The 22,575-nt window shown below is 46.4% G+C and overlaps 1 protein-coding gene across 1 annotated transcript in view; it reads left to right on the top strand.

Annotated features, from left to right (window-relative positions):
- Positions 1 to 22,575, top strand: part of CACNA1C (calcium voltage-gated channel subunit alpha1 C) — a 590,073-nt gene that overhangs the window by 339,502 nt on the left and 227,996 nt on the right. The gene's annotated exons all lie outside the window — the stretch shown is intronic.

Here is a 22,575-nt window from a genome sequence, read left to right as displayed (position 1 = left end):
CCTGGTCCCAGGTCTGCTGCCTCTAACTAGTCGTGAGATTGCAGACAAATCATTCCCTCTATCTTCCCCTCATTTTCCTAATCTGTAAAATGGAGGCTTGATTAGATGCTCACTAAGATCCCTTCCAGCAGGAGTGCTTGATCCTCTCAGTGGTACCCAAGCCCTGGTGGCTCAGGGAGCTCTAATGGCTGCCTGCAGGGGAACCCAGACCCTGTCAGCCAGCAGCAGCTCCTCTGACCCTGAGGAAGCAGGCCACTGGACTCAGCTCCGGGGGAAGGAGAAGCATCCAAGGTGGGATCAGCAGCAGCCCTGGGGCTAAAGCAGGCCGCTGGCCCTCCACCTCCCCAAGAGAGGCTTGCTCCAAATTGTATGTGGCATAGAAACCTGAAGCACCAAAACCAGATAATCGGGTTAATAAATTATAGTTCACCTATCTGTGCTGCTAGAATGCAATAAGGCTATTGAAAGTGATCATGGAAACAAAATTGGATAACATATAAGATGTATAAAATCTATTATTAAGCAAAAATAAAAGATTATAAAATAATATGAACAGTATGATGACAATTTTGGAAAGACAAAAATATACACAAAGAAATAGGATATGGTTCATTTTTATTTCCCTTTTTTTTCCTTAGAATTTTCTTTCTTTTATATATATATATATATATATATATATATATATATATATATATATATATATCTTTATTGATTTCAGAGAGAGGAAAGGAGGGGGAGAGAGAGAGAGAGAAACGTCAATGATGAGAGAGTCATTGATCGGCTGCAGCCCACAACTGGGCATGTGCCCTGACCGGGAATCGAACCTCGATCGCCTGGATCCTAGGTCGATGCTCAACCGCTGAGCCACGCCCGGCCGGGCTTCCTTAGAATTTTCTTAAATTTCTAAAATTATTTGCTATCTTTGCTATTAGAAGATAAGTGATCAAGATTACAAGGAAGACGGGCTCAAGAGAGGGAACTCCAGGGGGCACTGATGCCAGGGCAGGCAGCCTCTGAAGGGAGGCTGGTTTGGTGGCAGAGCCAAACACGTGTTGCTGACTTTAACATGGGCTATTAGAGAAAACCTAACCACAGGATTGAACCAGGAGAGCAGGAAACCTTGGCCTTTGTCTTCCCAGTTTAACCTTTAGCAGCCAGTCTTTAGAGCTCTTTGGAATGCACTTCCCTCTTGCCCAGCCTGGGCTTAAAGCTGTCCTCATTTGCAATGCTAAGCTTTTTATCTTTTTTTCCCCTGGAAGCTTTGTAGTTCACTTTAAAGACCTTAGTGAAGGCTGAAAGGCACAGGAAGCCAAGATTATCTAAGCCAGTGCCTGGGACAAATGAAAGGTCACAGAAATGAGAAGGGAAAGTTTCCGGAGCTCTAGAAGGTCCCAGGAGACTGGAAAGTCGAGTAATAATTTGGCAAGGGGATTTTGCTCGCTTTGGTTTGGGTGCAACCCGCTGACTTTCCATGCTGTTGGTGTGTGTGTTGGGGAGAGGGGGCATTCTCCCTGTTCTAGAAAGCATTGTGGTGGGACTATAAAATGAGGTCAGATCTCATGGAAAAGCAGCAGGATCCAGGACACAGCTCAGAGCTGCATGGAAGGTGCATTGCTGGAAACTGACTTGGCGTGGTTATTTTCAGATACTCGTTGAATTTCCAAGTCTCATCAATCAATGAGTAATAAATATACTTCTCCTGCACAAGACATTGGGTTAAAAGTTGAGTCTAAATATAAGACAAGCCTTTGCCCATGAAGGACTGTCAATCTAATTGAGAAAGCAAGATGTAATAAACACGTTTAAAGACGACGTGTCACAAAGGTGATGCGTGTGTCATCAAGGGCCAAAGGAGTGGCAGAGACAGTGAGTGCTACAGTTCTGAGAAGTATTTGAAGAAGAGGCAGTTGACCTAAATCTTGGAGAAAGGGTAAAATCTGAGGAGAAAGGAAACAGATATTTCAGGCCTGAGTCTAGAGGGGAATAATTTAGGCAAATTCTTAGAGGTAGAAAAGCCCAAGTTGTATTTAAAGACAGAAGAGGGTACAGAAGGCCATGCAAATCGTTGTTGGAAAGGTGATGTAACACAGGTAGCTTGTGCTGCATAATAAAAACCTCAATGCTAAGTGGCTTTAAACCATGACCATTCAACTCGCTCACATTTCTGCAGGTTAGTAATGTGGATTGGGCCCAACTGAGTGGCTCTTCAGGGCCTGGCAGGGCTCAGCTGGTCTGAGTTAGGCTTGCTCAAGTGTCTGCAGTCAGATGCTGGGTTACTGGAACAGGCTTCTCCCTAGTGGCCTTGGCTGGGTTGGCTGGTGTGCCACGTCCACTCTCCATGTGGTCTCTCATTCTGAAGCAGGCTGTCATGGGCTTGTTAATGTGGTGGGAAAAAGGCCCCCAGAGCGAAAGGAGAAGCAAGGCCTCAAGAGGCCTGGGCTTAGGTGTTGCACACTGTCTCTTCCACAGTATTCTGTTGGTCAAAACAAGTGACCAAGTCAGCCACTCAAGAGATGGGAAAATAGACTCTGACTCTTGATGAGAAGAGCTGTAAAGTATTGTGGCTATTTTTTGCCATCTTACACACTTTGGTTGGCTAGAGCCAAACCCTCGAGAAGTATGCAGTGAGCTAGAGATTGGGAAGGACCTAAGCTTCCCGGTGCCAGCCTGCCGGCCTGTGCCGACTTACAGTGAAGATTTGCCGGCTGCATCCGATGAGAGACAGAAGCAGAGTGCAGTGTGCGGAGTGGTGGTGACGGCAGTGGGGGTCGCCAGCCGCCCTTTATTCTGGGGTTGTTTCTCCCTCCTTTTATGAAACAAAGGGATAATAAATGATCATTGTTATTTTTAATATTTCTACTTGGCAGGAGAAAAAGTTGGCAACCCTATTTCTGTTCCTAACATTCTTTTGCTGTTTGACTGATCCATGAAGTCTTAACAAGAGCCTGGGAACCAGTGGATGGAGGATTAAGGTGAAGAATTTGCAGAAGGGAGAGGTCTGCCCGATCAAGAAGGTGTCCCTGGGGGAGGGGAGGGAGTCGCCACTGGGCCTCGAATGGCTAGCATTTTGTGAGGCAGGTCTTTCAAAGCAAAATAATGGCCACTTTGGAATGTTTATTATATATCAGTGACTCCTTATCAGATCAAACACTTAGCCCCGTCACTTCTGGGAGTTCAAGCTGAGAAACAGTCAAAGGAAAGGCTACAGCTTATATTATTTGCTTGGAAATTGAAAATCTGTTTTAATTCTATCTGAAAAGTGCTTTTGTAAGATTTACTTACGCATAATTGGTTCAGCACTGCCCACAGAAAAGAGCCCAGGTTCCTTTGCTGACATTTGCAGCCCCGTCTGCCGAGGCCCCTGTCCCTCCCTCCCTGTGGAGCCCTCCTGGAGCCAGGCCATTGAATGCATTGTGCTGGCAGGAGTTTGTCTCTTGACCTGGGATCTTCCCGGACAGGTTGATGGCAGAGAGCAGGCCTGACCACCCTGTCCTCACTTGGCCTCCCTTCGCCCCTGAACCTTCCACCCTGGAAACACCCCCCTGCCGACTCCGTCACCCAGTGTCCCGACACTGTGCCTCGCCTCAGATGTCTGTAAAAGCCACATGCCACTGCTCTGTGGGCAGCTTCAGGCAGTGCTCTTCCTCTCCCCACCCTCTGCACCTCCTGTCAGATGCAGCAGACCCAGGCAGTTCCCTGCAGAGCACCTGTGCTCCTGGAAGGCAAAGACAGATTTGAGAATCTTGTAACTGAAAGGAGCCATGGTGATAATTTTGACCTGTATTACCCAACTTGAGCTCTTTAGACTCTGAGGGACCTGCAAGGAATCCAGACTCCCAGGCCCCCTCCCAGAATATTCTGATTCAGCACATCTGGGATGGGGGCTAGGAGGCTATATTTTTAACAAGCGCCCAGAATCTTTCTAGGTAGCCATCAGGGAACTGAAATTTGAGATCCACTGATAAAACCCAGCCTCTTCATCTTGAGGATGTTGTGGATGGGAAAAGTCAGGTTCACAGAAGCTGTGTGGCCTCCCACAGTCACCCCATTTGGTAATGGGAGAACTAAAATTAGAGCCCAAGATTTCTGACTCCCAGGATGGTGCTCTTACTGCCACAGTGCACTCATTGCCCTTGTTCTGTGTTTCCAGAGGGAGAAAAAGTAGCAAGAGGCCATATGGAATCCAGGGTCCAAATGTGTGGTGTATGCTGAGAGGCCCACACAACCAGCATGGTGCCAGGCAGACCTGGCCCCATGCCTGTACAGTGAAAGTAATGATGGCACCCACCTCCCAGGGTAGCTGTAAGATAACCTCTGGAAAGTGCTGTGCCCAAGACCTGGCATGTGACAAGAACTGGGAGCTGGAGCCAGGAGTTGGCTCATTTGTGAACTATTCAGGTCCAGGCACTTCATTTGCCTGCCATGAAAAGGCAGGAGGAACCCACCAACAGGCTGTGTCCCGCTTCATTGCACTGCTGCTCAGTGAGCGCTTTCTAGCAGGGCTTAGTGAATGTCAGCTGAAGGTAGGACCCTGGGCCCTGTGGCCTCTGGTGTCCGGATCCTGAGGTTCCTATCCCCCTTCTTACCTACCATAAAATCTGTCTTTGCACGGAGAGACAGCTTACCTCACTCACCCCTGCTGGGGTCCCCAAAGGGAAAGACTGTGAATCACTGTTACCACACTCCCCTTTTAGGGCATGTCCCAGTTTTTATTGCTCTCTGTTTTATATCATTATAATTGAACTGATCAGCAAGGAGAACAGCTCCTTTTTACAAGGGAAAGAAGACAGCCACAAAAAGCCAAAATTATGACTGTTTGCAGCTTGCAGGAAACACTTATTAAATTAGATCTGCCAGGCGTCAGCCAGTTTCCGAGAAGAGCTGGAGTGTGAGGAGCGAGCCTGATTTGGAGGACAGGAGAGTTAGCCCTTTTTAGGTGACTTCTACTTAGCAGAGCGGCTAGGAGCGGTCATCAGGGACAGATTCCCTGACGTCCCAGAACAGGAGGTGGGCCATGGGCTCCTGCAGAGCAGAGACCGTATCTTCACATCTTTGCTTGGCTGGTGCCCAGGTAGTCACTACAGTGCCAGGTGCCATCAATGTTTAGAGTATGAAAATAGTTTAATCACCCTTCTCATGGACAACCTGGAGACCCACTCTAGCAACTTGGGGAAAGGGGCTCCAACACTCTGGGTTAGCTTTGTATTGCTCTAGGAGTCTATGACTCTCTACCTGACAACACCGCTCTGTTAGTGCCTTGGGGAGTAGGTGGCTGAGGCTAACAGAGAGTCAGAGGGAGGCCAGAGGTGAGTGAGCATGAGCAGTGAGCAGGTGGTTGGGGGTTGGGAGCCCAACTCTAGGGCTCTTCACAGTCTTCCTGTTTGACCTTGGGGAAATTATTTCTCTTCTGCATGCTTCAGTCTTTTTTTTAATTTAAAAATTTTTTTCAGTTACAGTTGACATTCAATATTCTATTAGTTTCAAGTATACAGCAGAGAGGTTACACATTTATATAACTTATGAAGTGATGCCCTAGAAAGTTTTGTATTCCCAACACCATGCATAGTTATTACAATATTATAGACAGTATTCCCTATGTTGTACTTTACATCCCTGTGACTCTTTTGTAGCTACCAATTTGTAAGTCTTAATTCCTTCACCTTTTCCACCCAGCTCCTCCAACCTCCCGCCCAGTTGTCAACCGTCAGTTTGTTCTCTGTATCTATGAGTTTGTTTCTGTTTCGTTTGTTCATTTATTTTGTTCTTTAGATTCCACATATAAGTGAAATCATATGGCATTTGTCTTTCTCTGACTAATTTTACTTAGCATAATACCCTCTAGATCCATCCACGCTGTCACAAATGGCAAGATTTCACTCTTTTTTTCTGGCTGAGTAATATTTCATTGTTTATACATATCTTCTTTATCCATTTGTCTTTTGATGACCAATTAGTTTGCTTCCATATCCTGGTTATTGTAAATAATGTTACATTAACATAGGGGTGCCTATGTCTTTTCAATGTAGTGGTTCGGGTTTCTTCGGATAAATACCCAGAAGTGGAATTGCTGGGTCCTCCTTTGTCTCCTGTTAATAGCCTTTGTTTTAAAGTCTATTGTGTCTGATATAAGTATTACTACCCCAACTTTTTAAAATTTCCATTTATATGAAATATCTTTTTTTATCCCTTTGCTTTCAGTCTCTGTGTATCTTTCTATCTGAAGTGAGTCTCTTGTATGCAGCATATATATGGGTCTTGTCCATTCTTTTGATTGGAGCATTTGATCCATTTACATTTAAAGTAATTATTTAAAAAAAAATAAAGTAATTATTGATAGGTGTGTAGTTATTTCCATATTATTATTCATTTTTTGGATCTTTTTCTCCTTAAAGAAGTCCTTTTAATTTTTCTTATAAACTGATTTTATGGTGATGAATTCCTTTAGGTTTTTCTCATCTGGGAAGCTCTTTATCTCCCCTTCAGTTCTAAATGATAGCCTTGGTGGGTAGAGTAATCTTAGTTGTAGGTCATTGTTTTTCATCACTGTGAGTATTTCTTGCAAGTCCCTTCTGGCCTGCAAAGTTTCTGTTGAGAAATCAGCTGACAGCCTTATGGGAGCTCCCTTGTAGATAACTAACTTATTTTCTCTTGCTGCTTTTAAGAATCTCTCTTTGTCTTTTAACCTTTGGCATTTTAATTATGATGTGTTTTGGCATGGGCCTCTTTGTGTTCATCTTGTTTGGGTCTCTCTACACTTCCTGGACTTGTGTGCTATTTCCTTTGCCAGGTTAGGGAACTTTTAAGCCATTATTTCTTCAAATAGGTTTTTAATCCCTTGCTCTCTTTCTTCTCCTTCTGATATACCTGTGATGCAAATGTTGGTATGGTTGATGTTGTCCCAGAGACCCCTTAAACTATCCTCATTCTTAAATTCTTTTCTCTTTTTTGTTGTTCTGATTAGGTGTTTCCTGCTATCTTCTCTTCCAAATAGCTGATTTGATCCTCTGCTTGATCTAATCTGCTGTTGATTCCTTCTAATGTATTCTTCATTTTAATTATTGTATTCTTCATTTCTGACTTGTTCTTTTTTATAATTTCTATCTCCATTTTTATGTTTCCTATCTCTTTGTGGAAGTCCTTGCTAAATTCCTTGAACATTTTTATAACCAATATTTTGAACTCTGTATCTGGAAGATTGCTTGTCTCCATTTTGTTTAATTCTTTTTCTGGAGTTTTGTCTTGTTCCTTCATTCAGGACATGTTTCTTTGGCTTCTCATTTTGGCTACCTCCCTATGTTAGTTTTTATGATTTAGGTAGATATTCTGCTTCTCCCAGTGTGGCAGAGTGGTGTTATGTAGTAGGGGGCTCAGTGGTGCCACCTTCCTGGTTCTGAGCTGGGTGCTCCAGGTGTCCCCCTTGTGTGGGTTGTGTGTGTCCTTCTGTGGTAGCTGAGCCTTAATTGCTGTTGGCACGTCAGTGAGTAGAACTGACACTAAGTCTGACTGGCTGTGGCTCTTGGCTATGACTACGGAGGACAAAGTGTTGTATGTGGGCTGACCCCACAGAGTGGGCTTTGCTATAGCAGGTCTCTGGTGCTGCATGCTTCAGTCCTGACTGGGAAATAAGTACTTCTCACTGCTCATTTCGCATTTAGATAATTTTTTCTTTTTTGCTTATTTTTATAGTAATGATAACTCATATCTGTACAGCACTTTAACAATTACAAAGGATCATAATAAATATTATTTGTACCTTATTTCAGATTTATAACATTTTTATGAGGTAGGTTTTGTCATGCCACTTTACAGATGAGGAAACTGAGGCTCAGAAAGACAAAGCGCTGTACCCAGGAACCATGGTAACAAGCTGTATCACATAAATGGTATGGTACACGATGAAACCTCGGTGCTGACTTCTAGAAAGGCCAGAAGTATCATGTGCTCACAGTGAGCCACAGCACAAGGCAGAATGTGATCCCAAACACAGTCCTCCCCACACTGGTCCTACCAGGAGAAGTGCTATGGAAGTTCAGATAATGGAGTAAGCACATGTTCTGGATGGTAGATCAGAAAAGACATAGATGCAACATGCTTTTTTTCTTTTTTTAATGGAGTGTTGTAAATGAGCATTATTACCATGCCATTTATGTGATACAGCTTTATGGCTTCAGCAAGTCCTTCCCTCTTTGTGCCTTATTATCCTTACTGGGTGAGGGAAGTGTTTCCTTTAGGACAGGAGCCTGGGGCCATTTAGACAGGCAGAATCCTGGACCCCAGCAGCCAGTGCTAGAGGAGCCAGCCGCTTGAGCAAGGCTCCTTTTAGTTGAAGTTCATGTGCACACTAATGTCTCTGAACCATACAGGAAGTGTGGCCAGGCTGTCACTGGTGGGCATTTTATTTCCTTGCCTGTTGGTTTTTAAGGAGCCTGGATCAAGGGTACTACTTGACTGTCTCAGCACTGGAGGCAGGCTGAGGAGCTGAGGCAGAAGACCTAGCCTGGTGGATCCACTGTGCACGGAGCCAGGGATGGCCTCCTTAGGCTGATACTCTTCTGGTGCCATAAGATTGGAGCTGTCCCAGTGGGTGGGGAGGAAGGGGGGCTGACCAAGACAGCAGAAGCATTGCACTCCCCTGGATCCATGCCTGTTTTGATGAATAGCCCTTTTTTGCCTCCTTTCGTCCATTTATGCACCCATTCATCCATTCATTCACTCTCACTTCCTTTGTTTTCCTCTCACTCATGAATGGCATGAAGGACTGCTGGTCATCAAAAGGACCTTGGAGGAGATGTGGTGTAACTCTCCAACTGAGACTTACCCATGAAATCACACCCATAGGTGACCCATTCTTGTGTCTGGGTGCACAGCCCCCAGGGCAGCCCTCCCCATTGTGGGAGAGCTCCAACCCTCAAGAGTTTCTCCTCTGAGGCAAAATCGGCCTTCCTCTCAATTCCACTGATGGGTCCTGCTTCCGTCCTCCTACCTTTTGGAACCACATGAAGTCAGTTTGATCCTTTTGAGGGACAGTCCCTGAGCCCAGTGTTTCCCCAAGTGTGGAATGAATGTGTACTTGGGTGGGGGGGAGGGTCAATGAGATGATTTTGGAGAGTACATGGCAAACATTTCAGTAGTTATATTTACTGCCACTTTTTATCATGGCAAGCAATTATAGTGATATTATTATTAAAAATTTATTTCTAAATGTTTATATAAGAGAAGTTAGTTGATTTAAAGAAAAAGTATTAAGTAAACAATACTACACATACAGGGACATGGCAAAAATGATGGTCTTGAGAAATGACGCACTGAGCCACCATCCCTGTCCTGAGCCCTTCTCCTCTGTTCTCAGAATGCGCCCTGTTCTTGTGTCATGGATTTCATATAACTTTCACGGCTTCATCTATACAGATTGTTTCTCAAAACCATACCTTTAGCTCTGACCCACCCATCATCTCTAATCACCTGTTATGTTTCCACTCGGATGTTATTGCCTCTTCTTGTTATGTCTTCATGACATCTCAGATTCCATGGAATTCTAGAACCATTGGAGGGTTGGGAAGGACAACATTTCTTAAGTATTTCCTGTTTAACACGTTAGCATATACTTTTCCCTCAGTCCTTATGGAGTCTTGATAGGAAAATATTATCTTCATTTTGTAGCTAAGGAAATGAAGGCATATGAACTTTAAGTAACTTGGCTAAGGTGCAATAGTTGTGGAAGATCTAAAATTTAAAACTCAGATCTGCTAGTGCCATGGAATTCCCTCTACACTGGGTCACCTTCTAGCTGGATACAGGAAGGGGAGTGGAGATTATCTGACCAAACTTCACAGTTGGCAAATAAACTGCAGTCTAGAGAGCTTGTGTGACATGCCTAAGCCACCTTGCTGGTGTTGGGCAGCTCCTGCCTTGGACTCCATGGTTGCAAATGATACCTTCATTCCTGCAACCATTCTGAGTGAAGTCTTGATGTCATGTTTGATGGGCCTCTCTGCCCATCTCCATTCCTAGCATTTTCTGAATCTGTCATTGCCTTTTCTCTCCTTCTGCTCTGTCCCTCTCTAGTTCAAACAGTCATCACCTATTCCTAGACTACTGCAGGGTCCCCCAAATTGAATCTGATCCATCTGCAGGTTGCTTTCCATATTTATCTTTATCTTAGCTTAGCACATATAACCCCTTGATCACAAATCATCACCAGCCAAAGTCACCATAGACCTTAAATCCTGGGACAACTCCTTTGTATGAAGTACAAACTCTATCCTGTCACTGCTTTTGTTTAAACCCTCCAGTCTACCCAGGTTTGTCTCCCCCAACGCTTACTCTCTAGCAAAAAATTGTCTGCTCCTTGTGTCTCCATGAGAACCTATGTTTCCCATATGGAATCACCTCATTGTACCCAGGCTTGGCCCACAATCTCCCCAACCTCAGGCCCAGCCCATACCACATATACTGACCTCCAGCCCTTAACAATCTGCCTTTTCTCCAAGTCCTTAAATTGCTTATTGTCCACAGTACTCATTTGGTGAGTAGCAAATGTGACTTTGTGTCCTAACTTCTCTCCACCGGGCACATCCTTCCTGCTTCCTTGCCAGACTGCGAGCACTTGGAGAGCAGCGGCAGTGTCTTATGCCCTTTGTAATCACAGTCCTCAGTCTCAGTGCCCTTCAGGGTGGGCCTCTTGGTACATGGTCTCCTTGATGATGATATTGCGTGGCCTGGTAGTGTTCCTTGTGGGGGAAGAAGGGAAAGGTTGCTGAGGATAAAGGCCAGTCTGCTGACCCACGGGCTGTCTAGGGAGCAGACAGAGGAAGAAGACCTGAAAGCCCATTGTAAACCATGAAGTGTGGCACTGAGGGAGTCTGAGACTGGGAAGTTGATCTTGATGGCCTCTAAATGGCCTTCCAGCTCTGCACTAGAGGGTTCTAGGAGCCTCCAGTCCTGGTCCCTATACAAGGCACTGAGGGGATAGAGTGACATAGTGCCTTCCCTCGGAGTGCTGATGAGTAAGAGAGAGAGATCTGGAACACTTGCCGCAATGAGAGAACTTATAAAACATGTCATAATATCATATATAAAAGTCCGAGACGAACAGCACAGACAGACTGGCCATAAGACTGTAGGACCCACAGAAAAAGGAGATTGAGAGCTTGGGAAAAATCAAAGTAATGCTGTAGCAGGTGGAGGAATCCAGCTGGCCCTGGAGGAGGTGAGAATATTCCAACGAGGGGCCACAGTGGCCAGCATGGAGCTAAGCAGGAAGGGAGGTAGCATCAGAACATGAGTGGTAGGTGCCAGGAGATGACAAGGTACACAGGTGGGAAGGGAAGGATTCAAGCAGAGAAGCTGAGGTCTGATGAGCTAAGAATGCATAGTCCCTATAATTCCTGAGGAGGGAGGTATCATGATGAGTGTGGGATTCTGGAAAGTTCCTTGCACAGAAAGTCCTTCATCACTTGAGGGTAAGAAAAAAACCACACCCCAGGAGAGAAATACCAGGTCTGCATCTGTGTGCTTTATCTCCAGGCTTCTGCCACTGGGCTGTTGGAAGAGCCCCTCGGTGCCTCCCACCTGCTTCTCAGGACTGTTAAATTGCCGCCACCTGCAGCCATGCCCTTTGTCTCAACAGCCCTGTGCTGAAACAGGAGGCTAAACACAGCTTACAGGGCTACCCTCTGATTGGGATTTGGGCTGATCTCTCTAGATCTAGTCTGAAACAATAATCTAAAATAAGCATCTCAGCTGCTAGCTAACCGGGAGACAGGAGCATTTGTCTGATAGTGTTCACGAGCTCCTGCCTTTCCCAGCTAATGAGACTAAGCTTAGTTTTAATGTGACCAAGTGGCTGATAAGGCGTGGAAGCACTGAGCAGGAGTGGGGTAGAGATAGCAAAAAGAGCCTATCAATAAGGATGCCTTCAGATGCAAGAATAAGAAAACTCACCTTGAAATGGTTGCTACAGTAACGAAATTTTATGTCACATAAAATAAGCCCTGAATCAGGATAGCATCAAAGTTGGTTGAGTTAATTCATTGTCTGAGTTAAGTCAACAGCTTTATCTGAGAGAGCATTTCTTTTCACCCTTTCTTGCTGCCACTCAGCATGTTTCTCTCGTCCTCAACTAGTAAACCTCATGGTCACCAGATAGTTGTCATGGATCCAGGCTTCATATATAGACATGAGCATGTCCAGCTAAAGAAATAGTGCCAGGTTGGGTCACATGCCTCTCCTGAAGCCAGTAGATGGTGATGATGACAGTAGTGGAGATGGTGGTGATGATGATGATAGTGGTGATCTGGTGTTGGTGGTGATGACGATCATGGTGGTAGTGGAGATGGTGGTGATGATGGTGGAGGTGGGGAAGGCAGTGGTGATGATGTCAGTAGTGGAGGTAATGGTGGTGGTGATGATTACAATAGTGGTGATAGTGGAGAGGTGGTGGAGATGGTCATTGTGGTGATGGTGGTGGTGGTGGTGATAGTGGCAATGGTGGTTTCGTAAGGAGGAAAAGAAAGTGGGAATAAGAGGAGAAGAAAGGTATCTACCCTTTCTGCTTTACAAAGTGATCATGAGACTCAACATCTGAATATATGGCAAGTGCCTTGTGAACTGTAAAGTACTTCCCAGTGAGTTATCACTGTAGTGATTATCGCATGGCTAACAAACCTCCTAAATCAAAGGTGGGGAACGTCTGGCCTGTGGGCCTTATTAGGCCCATGAAATCATTCGGTCTGGCCCTGCCAAGGCAACCACAGGCAGGACTTGAAATTCAATAAATTCAATTGAATGTCTGACCAAATATAGCAGGCTAATTTTTAAGTTGGTAATTTTGTATGGCCCGTGAATGGCGTTATAAATATCCAAATGGCTCTTGGCAGAAAAAAGGTTCCCCACCTCTGTCCTAAATCCAGGGGTCCTCTGCTCTTGAGAGTGCTGACTGTCGTCCTTCACCTTTGTCCACTGTAGTCGAAATAAATTATGTTAGGAGGCAAAGGAGCAGCAGGTTCCCAGAGACACAGGGACATGCTCGCAGCTTTGGGACTGGGGTTTTAAGCCAGAGTAGAACCTCTTGCTGTGGATCTGAAGGGTAAAGAGGGACGTCGGGCAAGGACATTCAGAATACAGGGAGCTAGCAAACAGGATACAAAGAAGCTTTTGTTTTTGTTTTGTGTTTCCTCGATAATAGATGTGAGGCCTCAAGTCTCTAGTTTTTGTTAAGGTCAAGAGGATCAAAAGAGGCACAAAAGTGAGTTGTGCCATCTGCTTAGAGGCCAGGAGAGCTGATGTGGCCGGGGCAGGAGAGGAGACAGGGAGAGGCAGCAGGGCCAGTGCGGCTGACAGCTTCCGCTGCTCAGCAGGGGCGCCGTGGGAGTAGATGGAGCCAGGACCTCTGGGGAGGACGCACAAAGCCCCCTGGAGCAGGGATGTTCACTCTACAGACATGGGCAGAACGCCTGCTGTATGCAGGTACTCAGGCTGCAATGATGTCAGCAACTGCTATTGAATGATGACTGTGTGATGTTTAATTCTCAGAATTACCCATCAATCTGTATAACTATCCCCTGTTTACTGGTGAAGAAACCAGAGTTGGGGAGGTTATGATGCTTGCAATAGGGAAACAATTTGATCCCGGGTGTGTCTGACTCCAAAGCCCTCTTTCCTCCATCATTTTGCCTTTCATTTAAAGATACCTCCTAGCCAAAGGTGACAAGGACACTTGCTTCTGCCCTGCAGGCGCTCTGTCGCTGAAGGGAAGGAATACCTAGAAAACACAGTGTAATAAGTGCTATCACTGTGATCTAAAGAGAGGGCACTGTAACTGGGAGGAGGCCAGGACTTCAGAGACAGGGAGGCCAGGGTGGTGACAAGGGAGCTGTCCAGGAGCATGAGGAGAAAGGGGTGGGGCTTGACCTGACATGAAGAGAGTTGCCCATGATAACCTTTCTGGCTCAGGTGTGGTGAGTGAAGGTTTTGGTGTGGCTGGGGTGCAGGGTGGTGGCCAGGACGAGGCCAGAGGGACTGGGTGGGGCTGGCCTGTGGCAGACCTGGGAGCTAGGCTCAGGAGGCTAGATTCCATTTCAATGCAGAGGGGAGCCTTTGAAGGTTTTAAAGTAGTAAAACAGCCTAGATGTCAATGTGACCAGTTAGGAAGCTGCTTTAGTATCCAAACAACCAGTGATGGGGGCTTGGATGGGGACAGACAGTGGGATGGACAGAAAAGACAGTGGCTCTTTCCCTGGGTCAGGTATAAGTCTGCTCCTCAAAGAAGGAGGGCACTCGGAGAGAGCTTTGAGGCCACTGTTGTGCCTTCCCTCTCTTTGGGAAATTATACACTAGCCCACCGGTCACTAAGCAGATGCCCCATTGTCCCCAAGAGTAATTCAGCCCTGACTGGCAGTATCTCTCACCCTGTCCACTCCATTACCCCAAAAGAAAACGCAGCATCCCTGAGCCGGAGTAAGCTTCTTGGAGAGGGAGGGGCCGTCATACTCTGACAGCTGAGCTGTCCAGTGACAAGATGGGCAGCTTTATAAGGAAATGACCTCCTGAGGCAGAGGCCAGCAAGTGGAGGGAGCTCCTGCTGTGTGCAGAGGCTGGCCTGTGTAACATTTGGGTACTTTTGAACTCCAAGAGAGCCATGCAGGTAGCATATGACAAAGGGTGATTGCTCCCTCTGTACCATTCATATGCTGGACACCAGATAGAGAACTCCAGCAGGCCGGTCTCTGCCCTGTGGGAGTTGGCAGTTGAGAAATACAGCCTAGGAAGGGGCCCCATGGGTGGTGAGAGATTCCATGTCAGGGACGAGGCAGTGAAGAGCCCAGAAAGAGTGGGCAGGCCAGCACCCAGATGCCTGAGGCAGCACGCCCAGTGCATTTTGATCTGAGGCTGGTGCCAGTGTGCTGGGCAGCTGAGGCTAGGCGGCCTCTAGAGAAGAAGACAAGGACATGAGAAATGCATAAGTGGGTAAGTCACTTCAACTTAGCATCATGGGCAAGCACAAAGAAAACAGACCAGTTGGAGGAGAGTTTTTATTTTTCTAAACTGAGTTACTGTAAAACCCTGGCATACTTTTCAACTCACTCAGCCTCAGTTGCTAGATGCACTTGATAAATAGGTGAATGTTCTTTTCCAGGCTGCATTACTCCTAGGCTATTAAATGGTTTGTCCTCTCCCTTCTTCCTTTAACAAGAAGCCTTGAGTCTTGAGGCCACACCATCTGAACCACCAGGCACTTTCTAAATGGGTGTGTACATAAGGCCCTTGGGAAGGGCCTGCCCTTGAAAATTGTGAAGTTGAACTAATTGTCTCCCTAGCCAGCCCCCTTCTTCCCAATCCAGGGATCCCAGACATCTGGCCAGGAACTCACCATAAAAAGCTATGCTGTCAACATTCTGATGAATCAGTCCCTTTTCAGGTGGTAGCTGATACAGGTTTTAATGGGACCTCAGGTAGTTTAGATGGAGACCCCCTAAAAGTTAGAAAACCTTTAAGATCCAAAAGAGTGCTGCTTTTTTCTTTTTTCATTGTAGTAAATAACATAAAATCTGCCATTCTAACCATTTTTAAGTGTACCCTTCAGTGACATTAATTATACTCACAATGTCATGCAACTATCACGACTATCTCTTCCCAAAGTTTTTTCCTCTTTCCAGCTCCTGGTAACCTCTAATCTATGTTCTGTCTCTGAATTTGCTCATTCTAGGTATTTCACATAAGTAGAATCATCCAATATTTGTCCTTTTGTGTTTGGCTTTTTTCACTTAGTACAGTGTCTTCAAGGATCACAGTGATAGCACTTATTACACGTCAGAACTCCATTTTTTTAATGGCTAATAGTCCATTGTATGTATGCATGTGTGTGTGTGTATATATATATATATACACACACACACACACATATATATATATATATATATATATATATATATATATACACATACACACACACACACAAACACCACATTGTGTTTATGAGTCATCCACTGGTGGAAGAAAGCTTCATAATGGCTGCATTTCAAGCACCAGTAGGGACCCCAGGATGGAGGAGGTTTGGGGATCCTTGCTGACTGCCCTTCCAGCCATACCATATAAGTGGCCCTTTACTGCCCAGTGACCCCTGGTGGGCACAGTAATTCAAGGTTTCAATCAGTCCACAGACAGAAACAGCTGTACTGTATAAGAAGGAGCACCAACCAGCCATTAGGAAACCTGAGTGCTCATCACATCAGGTAAACATGTGGCCTTGGACAAGTCCCCTTACTTCTGAATAATGAGGATTTTGGAATATGTGTCCTTATTTCTTATTTCTACAGCCCATCAGTGTCCTAAGATAACAGTGTGGCAAATGGTGGGGGTTGGAGCAGACCCTCAGGAAATATTTGTGACTTAATGAATGAATGAGAGAAGAATTGGAGGGAGGAAATGTGGTATTCCAGTTGTTTTACCCCCCTTCGTTAGAGAATAGGCAAGAGGCTATAATTTGAGGTCAGACTGAATGGCACTTTAGTTATGAAACAATCTGAAAAACAAGATGCTGCCCAGAGCATTGTTACTGTGTTTATTGTCTTTGCACCTTGTCCTGAGCTGGAATTGTATGACTGGGCTTCTCACCAACTTGTTTGGTGTAGAATTCTTGGCAGCTTTAATAAATAAACTTATATACATTTAAGAGGTTGCACATGGCTTAGTACCAATTCTCACACCCTAGTCTATTATATAGCATATGTGAGCTGTATAGTGTTCAGCGCGGATGTTGGACATCACCCAGATGTGCCATGGATGTGTGTACAGAAATGTGTATACGTGACTAGACAGTCTCTCACGATTGTTCTTGGCCTAGGAGCACTCCCCTGGCACAGCTTCTGTTCACAAGGAGTCCGTGTTCTTCTAAAGCACAAATATTACTAATCTCTTTAATGAAGGATTTTTTATTATAAAATCCATTTGTATTTATGGTGATCATCAGAACAAGGACGGGAACTCCTTGTTCCTTTCCGTGTCTTGGAATCTGACTGTGCTCTAGGCAGAAATGCACCCAGACCGGGCACCAGCTTCCTCACTTGCCATAGAATTTTGGAGAGAATTTGTATGTCATTTGCCACTTTGGAAGTGGTGTTCAAAGTTTCAAGAAAAACACAAAAAGCAGTGATTCCTCTTCTCAAATAAAATCTTACCAGAAGCCAGAATATAAAGCAAATAAAAGCCTTCCAGGCTGGTCAGGAAGAGGTAGCTACTTCTTTTCTGTGTATATTCTCTGTTGACAGCCCTCTCAAATTGGCTTCCTGAGCTCCATTCAACTGTGTTAGGACCTTTGGACAACTTAGCATGTGGGTTCAAAAGGTACTGCTCTGCTTCAAGGGGTGGGGGAGCCAAAGCCCCACTTTCTCAGTCTTCCCTAACCTGTGACTGCTCCCGAACAGCACTTTAGAAACCCAGGGCTCTTTGCAGCACTGTGTTTTAAAAATGCTTCATTAGTTCTTTTACAGATGAGGAATTAGACCGAGAGAAATAAAATGACTTGCCCAAAGACACACAGAGTCAGTTGGCACCAAAATCAAGATTTTACTGTTGAAAGATATTGAGTCTCTGTCCTCTGGAAGTTAAGACGTAGTTGAAAGGCTGGATATGTACACATGAAAAAAGCGGGACACTGCGATAGACTGTACTCTTCAATGTCTAATTAGCTCCATAGTGTCTAGAAGAGGCTGTGATTCCTGGGAACTGAGCTCTCTCCCCCTGAATTCTTCTAAATAATTCTTCTAAAAAAATGTGGCCATGGGCCTGGGTTGCCATTGGTGACCCTAAAAAATGAGCAGGGAGAAAGGAAAGAAAGCAAGAAGAATAAGGACACGGGGAAGAAGCAATGGGAGGGAAATAGCCCTGGGGAGGAAGGGAAGTGATAGGACGAAGAAGAGAGCCAGGAGCCGTCTGACAGGGCAGAGTGGTCCCCCTGGCCCAAGAAAGGGGCTCCTCCAGGAACCCCAGGAATCCAGTCCAGATGCTTCCCTGACTTGGCCCTGTGGTTTGTTCTCTCTTCCGCAGTTTTTCTACCTCCTCTACCCTTTCCAACTTCAACCCAGAATAGTAGGAATGAGGATCTTAGTCTTCCAGGTCAGTTTCCCAAGTTCCCTGGCTCCCAAGAGCACAGAAAGGGCCATTCGCATGCTGGCTGTTGGGTGCGTTCTCAAAGAGCCCTGGACCCCTCCGCAGCCGGGAGGAACCTGGAGCTCGGGCTCAGGACAAGCGCCGTAAAGGAGTGTCACTCACAGGACCCGAGACCCCGAGGCGGCAGCAGCAGCAAGAGAATAGTCTGTGACAGTTTTGCTCTTTACTCTGTTCATATTCACCCCTAGATGTTTTTCTCTTTTTCTTAATTGAATTTATTGGGGTGACAGTTTCTATTGCAGTACCACACATATCTTGAAAGAATCGACTAAGCTGTTTCATTTATTTAAGTGTCTTTGTTTGTGTTTTGGTTTAGGTGTGTGTTTTAATTCTCTAAGGGCGTTCGTGCCCCTGAGGTCAGAGTGAATGCAGGGCTTTTCTCAGTGGCCGTCAGCACGCATGGCTGTGTCCAGACTTTGCAACCACAGGCACCTGCCCCTCCTCTGGGATCTTGCCAGACCCCTTCTTCCTGACTCCCAGGTCCCTTTTCAGTTCTAGCTCAGATTCTTAGCAAGCGCAGTGTGACTCAGCTGTGTCTTTGGGGATAAGCGGGGACCAGTGAAAAAGGTTCCCCGGCACCAGGGAGGCCAGATGAGATGAACGGACCTTTGGATGAAGGGTCAGGAAATCGGTTTCCTGTTCTCGGCATTTGCCTCCCTGGCCTTGATATCTTATCAGGATCCTACTTTTTCAAGAGAGGAGGTTAATTAGATAACCTTCAAGGTCCTTTTCTCTCTCAGACTCATGGCTTGGAGAAAGGTCCTGTAACTTCTGCGCAGGAGATAAATGTCGCGATCTGGCAGTGCTTTCCTGAGGAGAGGTTGTCCCTTACAGGGTTGGATTCCAGTCTCAGCTTTTCTCTCTTTAGTCCACGTGCTCTCCCAGGGCCACCTCATTCAGCCCTCCCTGCAAGCTGAGTCCCACCTCGGCATCTTGATGTCGCACAAGTGCCCTAATTCAGCGAGTCCATAACTGATGTCTCCCCTCCTTCTCCTTCCAAGTCCCCTACTGCGGTGAGAGGCATCACCATTCAGAGTCACCAAATTAGAAACCTAGGGAGGGGACAGTGCACTTCTTTCACTGGCTCTTCCTCCAACCCCTGGGTGCAACCAGAAGCCAAATTACATCTTTTATAAAGTCTCTCTCAAATAACCTGCTGCTCAACCAGTCCCTCTGTCTCTGCTGTGGCTCGAGACTCCGTGATCTTTGGATGGGTCACTCACCTACCCTCTCCACCCCCGTCACCACTGTCATGCTCTAGGGCAGTGCCACACTGCCATGCACCTCTCACCCCGTCACCCCCAGTCTCCTCAGAATGGAATCCAAGCATCCAGGCGTGGCCACAGAGCCCCAGGCATCTTGCTTCTACCCATCCCCTCACCCCCATTTTCTCACAACCCTCACTCTGGCCAGATCAAATGCTTGCCTTCCCTGAAGCTCTCCACACCTGCCCTCTCCTTATTTCTTCCCACCCTTGGGATCCTTGACACCCCCCCCGCCACCTCCACCTTCTTTGTTTGTGCAACTCCTCATCCTTCAAGCTTCATCTCGGGGCTCCTGACCTTTGGGAAGTGCATCCATAGCAAACTGCTGGCCTCTAGAGCACCACTTACTTATTGTTCTGGAATCATCTGTCCATTTGTCCCTTACTGTGCCAAGATCCATCGTGCCAACTTACCAAGGATCAATTTCAGATCTTATTCTCTCAAGTCTCCAGCACCCAGCTCATAAATGTGTGTGTGAATATTTGAGCGACCTACTGTCATGTCAGATGGGTCCTCTGAGTTTCCACGTGTTATGTGCCAGGGTGTGGGACAAATGTCTCATAGTGTAGACTTTATTGGGAGAATTTAAAAGGCCACAGGTCACAAGAGAAGCCACAGACACCCCTCCCCAAGCCTCCATCTCACAAAGAGGTGTGCCAGGTCCAGGAAGCCACTGGGCCTGCAGTGTGGGGCTCATTGCAGTGGAGGGGACCAAGACCCCTCCGACCCCATGCCTTTCTCTTTTTATAGGGAAATCAAGCAAGGCAAAGCAGCCTTTTAGATGAGGGAATAAATAGACTGCTTGGTGCCAGGCAGTCTGGGTTGGGGGTGCCAGCTGTTTACAGGAGCCGTCTGGGAATGCTGGCTTCCCAGAACATAGGGCCTTTGGGATATTACCAGTCTCCCTACCCAGGGAAAGAGGTATTCTCAGCTTGGGTGCTGCCTCTCTCAGAAGGCTTAGACACCCACAGGGAGCTCCAGCATCACTTTAAGGTAATTCATCTTATTGTACCAGACTGAAAATGAGTGACTGGATGGATGGATGGATGGATGGATGGATGGATGGATGGATGGGCGGATAGGCAGATGGATGGATGGGTGGATGGACGTGTAAAAGTAACTAGCACATATGTGAACACATGAAAGTGCCTGACACCTAGTGGGTACCCAGCTCACATTTGTTTCCACTTCTTTTCTTCTGTTCTTGTCCCAGCTTTAACTCTGTGGATTTCCATGGAGGTTTCTGGGGTACAGAGGAGGTGTTTCTGTCATCTGGTGCTGCACATAAAAGCTCTGACCATCAGGGGATGGGGCTGTGTGCTATTTGACAGCTCCCCCCACCTTCCACAAGCTTCCTCAGGTTGCACTGTGCCCTTCTGAAAGGTGCTTTCCTTTTCAACACTATCCTGATGTTCATTTTAACACAACATCACCTAATTTAAGGACTGGAGGCTCCCTGACACTGTGATTTGTGCCTGGGTCACAGCCCCTAGACAGTCGCATCCCCAGACCAACTTTGTGATGCTCTAATGAGTAGGAAATAAAGGTTGGATAGCCTGCCTCTGAGATGCTGATTCAGTCTACCCTCTGCAGTCTCTTCCCACAATTGCTACCTGGCCTGGGCCTGCATCAGCACATGGGCCAGTAGTTCTTAAACTTAAGGTGCCTCAGAGACACCTGGAAATTGTCTGTAATGCACATTTTCAGGTTCCATAGCCAGGAGATCTACTTCAGTATGTTTGGTTGGGGCCCTGAATTCTGCATTTTTTTTAACTTTGCATCCTTAAACTGCTTCACCCAGGGGTGAGGCTAGTACCCACTAAATGTCTAGGGGATCCAGAAAGAATGAAGAGAGCACAGGGACATGCATGTATACTAACCTCATGGGAAGAGCTACCCATCAAGCTCCCAATACCCCAGTGTCAGAGCACCTTCCCGCAGGCCAGGTGGAAGGAGGAGGGCCTTCTCGGGTGATGCTCACTCTTTGCAATGTGGGTGGGCCCTGTGGGTCTGCAGTGAGCTCTGGCCTGGTAGAAGATGGGAAACTAGGTTTGGGCATTCTGAATTGAGTGCTTCCTGAGGTTGTAGACAGGCCTGTCCTGCTTGGAGGACCTGTGGCATGTGGACTGGTGTTTTGTGGCTCCAGTGAGAGATGGGCAGAGGCTCCTGCAGAGGTGATCAGTGGATCATGAAGGCATCCAGGCAGCAGCCTTGGCCTGATGGGGCCATTAAGGATTGCACTGGGGATGGCTGTGGGAGAAAGCAATTAATGGTGTGGGAAGCCGATGAATCAAGAGTCGTCTCGCTCTGATTGAGCCAATGAGTTTGTCCTGTTCAGTGTGGGCTCCCTGGGTCAGGAGCTGCAGCCTTAAATGCAGAGCCCTTCTTCAAGGTGGCAGATGGCGGAAAAGACTACCTACCTCCCGCCCCCTGAGAAAAAGAGAGGAGCCTTTCCCATCCAGTCCCCACCCCAGTACCTGTCTCCATCCTGGAAATGCTGGTTTTCACTGCTAACTTGCCCTATGTCTTTGGACAGAGTTTTACTTTCTCAAGAAAGAGAGAGGGTTCAAATTTTTGGACGCGTGTATGTGAGCAGTTCTGCCTGTTTCAGCTGCTGTCGAGAGATCTTCAGTGTCACAAATGCTTTGCAGCTGTGTTTTGTTCTATTTCAGAGAACTCAGCTAGTACACGCCCAGGACTGAGTTATCTTCAGGGTTTGTTACCTTGACTAGTGTCACACTTCTCCTGTAGTCCTGTCTCCCCCCTTTCTCAGCACCCTTCTCTTCTGTCCTGGCATTGTTTCCCTTTAGATCAAGACATTGTGGGTTCTCTTCTGAGAAGGTACAATGACATGTTGACTGGTTAAGTAAGATGTTTTCCAAAAAATGTGTAATTTTTGACCATTCTAATATTTGCACTTTAACAGAGAACATTTGAAGACATTAAAAAACCCACAAACCCAAAACCCATAATGCCCAGTGCATTGCACTTCTAATAGCGGGACAGACTGTGGAGTTACTGATTTGGTTTGGGAGGGGTTCCAGGGGGCCTCACCCGGTGTCCCCGTAACTCCTCCCACAGGGTGGGGGCAGCATTCTCCCCCATCTCCTTGTGAGAGTTGCTGGGCAGAACTTTATAAATC

The sequence above is a fragment of the Miniopterus schreibersii genome (genome assembly GCF_964146895.1).
Source record: "Miniopterus schreibersii genome assembly, chromosome: 2".
Classification (NCBI taxonomy): domain Eukaryota; kingdom Metazoa; phylum Chordata; class Mammalia; order Chiroptera; family Miniopteridae; genus Miniopterus; species Miniopterus schreibersii.
Note: the sequence above shows the minus strand (reverse complement) of the source record. Positions and strands in the feature narration are given on the sequence as shown.